This window comes from Dasypus novemcinctus, chromosome 10, assembly GCF_030445035.2.
Source record: "Dasypus novemcinctus isolate mDasNov1 chromosome 10, mDasNov1.1.hap2, whole genome shotgun sequence".
Classification (NCBI taxonomy): Eukaryota; Metazoa; Chordata; class Mammalia; order Cingulata; family Dasypodidae; genus Dasypus; species Dasypus novemcinctus.
Window position 1 is genome coordinate 95232568 of NC_080682.1, and position 3018 is coordinate 95235585.

General features: G+C 35.4%; 1 pseudogene; it reads right to left on the reverse strand.

Moving 5' to 3' along the window:
- Positions 1-542: 542 nt before the first annotated feature.
- On the reverse strand, positions 543-1478 carry LOC101444820 (olfactory receptor 52A1-like; annotated as a pseudogene).
- Positions 1479-3018: the final 1540 nt, after the last annotated feature.

Sequence of the window (3018 nt, forward strand, 5' to 3'; positions counted from 1 at the left end):
CCTGTAATATCCTGAATGTCTGTGGATAAAGGTTTAAATTTTTAGACTTTATTATTTCTTCAGCCTTCCAAAGATGTTTTATGTAAGAACATAATATCCTAACCTCACCCTTAGCTCTTGTAATGTCTAGGATCCAGGAACAAAGAGATGTGATTTTTTTTTCTTTACTTCGGTACCTAGGAGTTCCAGGGCAATAGTTTTGGGTGTTTTAAAATTTAATGTGAGATAGACATGATAAATGAATCATTCTGGCAAAGGTTTCTAGAGAATGAAACTCAAGTAGTGTCTTAAAAATATGTATAAATGGAAAGATATATATTCTTTTTTTCTTCTCACCACATTTCTCACTTTCAGTACTCAGGTAAGATATAAAGTAATTGAAGAATAGCTAACATGGAATATGCTGACATGTAAACAAGCTGCTAAGTTGCAAATTTCAAGAAAACATTAAGTGAAAAATCAAAGAACTCAAGGAATCTGATGTTTATTTTATTTTGAAAGATGTGTACTGTTCACAAAAAAAATTATTAAAAATGTGAATTTTATGAGCAGAACATTTTGAGCACATGAATGCAGATCTGCTTGGTCTTCATACCATAGACAAGTGGATTGAGAAATGGAGGGACCAGCAAGTAGATGCTAGAAAAGAGGATATGGATATTAGGGGGAATATGAGAACCAAACCTATGTGTGAAGAAAGAGAAGAAAGCTAGGAGGTAGAATTGCAGGAAGACACAGATGTTAGCAATACAATATTGAATGCCTTGAACCTAGCTTCTTTCTGGGGCAAAAGAAAAACAGTGATAAATATTTGGATATAAGACATGGTGATGAATGTGAGGTCAAACACTCCTACAGTGAAGGCCACAAACAAACTGTAGATCTTGTTGACCAGACTTTTTCGGCAACTAGTTTCACAATGGCCATATGCTCATAGTAGGAGTGAGAGATGACCTTTGTATGATAAAATTGAAGCTGACACTTTATCAGTACAAGGCACAGTGTTACAAGAACCGCAGCCCTGAGTGTGATGACAGCTCCTATTTGAATGACCTGCTGGTGCGTGAAGATGGTGGTGTGTCGTAGAGGATAACAGATGGCAACATATCTGTCCAGGGCCATAGCAAGCAGGATGCCTGACTCTATGCCCTGTAATGTGTGAATAAACCACATTTGAAGCAGGCAAGAATCAAAATAGATCTCTGACATCTGGAACCAGAAGATTCTAAGCATCTTGGGCATTATGCTGCTATCAAGGGCAATATCAGTGGCTCCAAGCATGCTAGGAAAATGTACATGGGCTTGTGGAGGCTGCGCTCAGATTTGATGATAAACAGAAGCAAGGAATTTCCAACCAACGCAATGAGGTACACGGCACAGAATGGAATCCCAATCCAGCACTGCACAGACTCTAGTCCTGGGATCTCTACTAGTGTCAACACAGCAGGCATGAAGACTGTAATGTTGGAAATGAACATGTTTCCCTTGGTTCCCCTATTGCAGTGAATTTTTTTTTTTTTTTTTTTTTTCCGTCAGCAATGACATTGCTCTTCTACATCTTATTTTTATTCAAAGTCAGGCTAGTGAGCAGGACTATTTTGATAAATTTGAGACCACATTTTTATTTTATTCATATTATTGATGGAAAAAGCAGATCCCTTAGACACATCTTTGCTTTCAGTGGTGGTATCCACAGTCACTGTGCCTTAAGAAGACGTTATGTGCATGGCAGGACAGCTGCCTTAGCACAGCAAAATCTCCTGGGCACACCACAAATCTGTTAGCCTGAAGGGTAATTTCCTTCCAGACCTGTGAACAAGAAAAATTAGAGGTGTTCCTTTTCCTTGGAAATTGCATTTAAACATATTTCAATGAACTTCTCCAAAATCACATTCCAGCTATTTCTTTTGTAATCTATTATTCCCAATTGTCTTTCGCCTAGGAATTGTCAGTCTGGAACTACAAATTTCCAAGCTCTGACCAATTGATATCCAAGTGTCTAACATATTTATAAGTCTATATCTGTAACTACTTATATCATCTGTATCTACTTACAATTAGAGATCCTTGAAATGAATGTAAAGGAAGAGGCCTCAGATAAAATATCTCAAAATAATTATTTTGAGTTTGAGCCAGAGTACTTTGTTATATTTTAAATATTAATTTATACTGTACTTTCTTTCACCTATAGTTCTAACAGAGCTCTTCTTTAAAATCTTGGTGTATTTAAAAGAGCAAATGTAGACAGTTGAAATTCTTTAATCCATACTGCATAATGAAAAGAGGAAAACAACCTCAAGATAGCAATGAATGACATATTGCTGTGTGTGAGCCAAGAGGACTCATTTCTGGAGAACTGCATGATATGGAAAAGTTACAAAATGGCCAACTAAGCCAGAATAGAGACTGTTTCTTATTTTAAACTTCAGAACTACCATTAACCTAACATTTAGCCTATTTTGGCATATCAGTTTTAATGAGATACAGATATCTAGAAATATTGGATAATTTGTGAGCATGGGCGTAAGTAATTTTGCAAAAACAAAATTGTAGTTTTTTTTTGTACAGTTATGTTTCCTTTATTAAAAGCAAATTGTTAATTTATACTCAAAATGTGAATTACACTTTGTTGAATCTCATTACCATTTCATCCATAGGTCTCTTTGGGGAAGTTACTTAAAAGAAGTCAAATATGTAGCTAGGCAGAGGACAATTCAGGGTAATTAGAAATGATTCAAAGGGTATGGGCAAAATGAAGAATCACTTTCAACTTTATTGATGAACGAATTTTCAAAAACTATGACTTGTGCCTTTCTCTAAAAGTCTTCTTTGCTAACTATAACCACGTTTAAAAATTACATAATTAAATCAAGAAAGTCTCTATATATTAGAGAAATGTTTCAGCACGCTGAAGAATATAGGTGGGCTACTTCATTCTTTCTTTGACTCTCCAATAAATTGCTTTCTAATCATATCCATTAATTCCTTTGTCAAGTAAATACAGATTGAATGTCATCA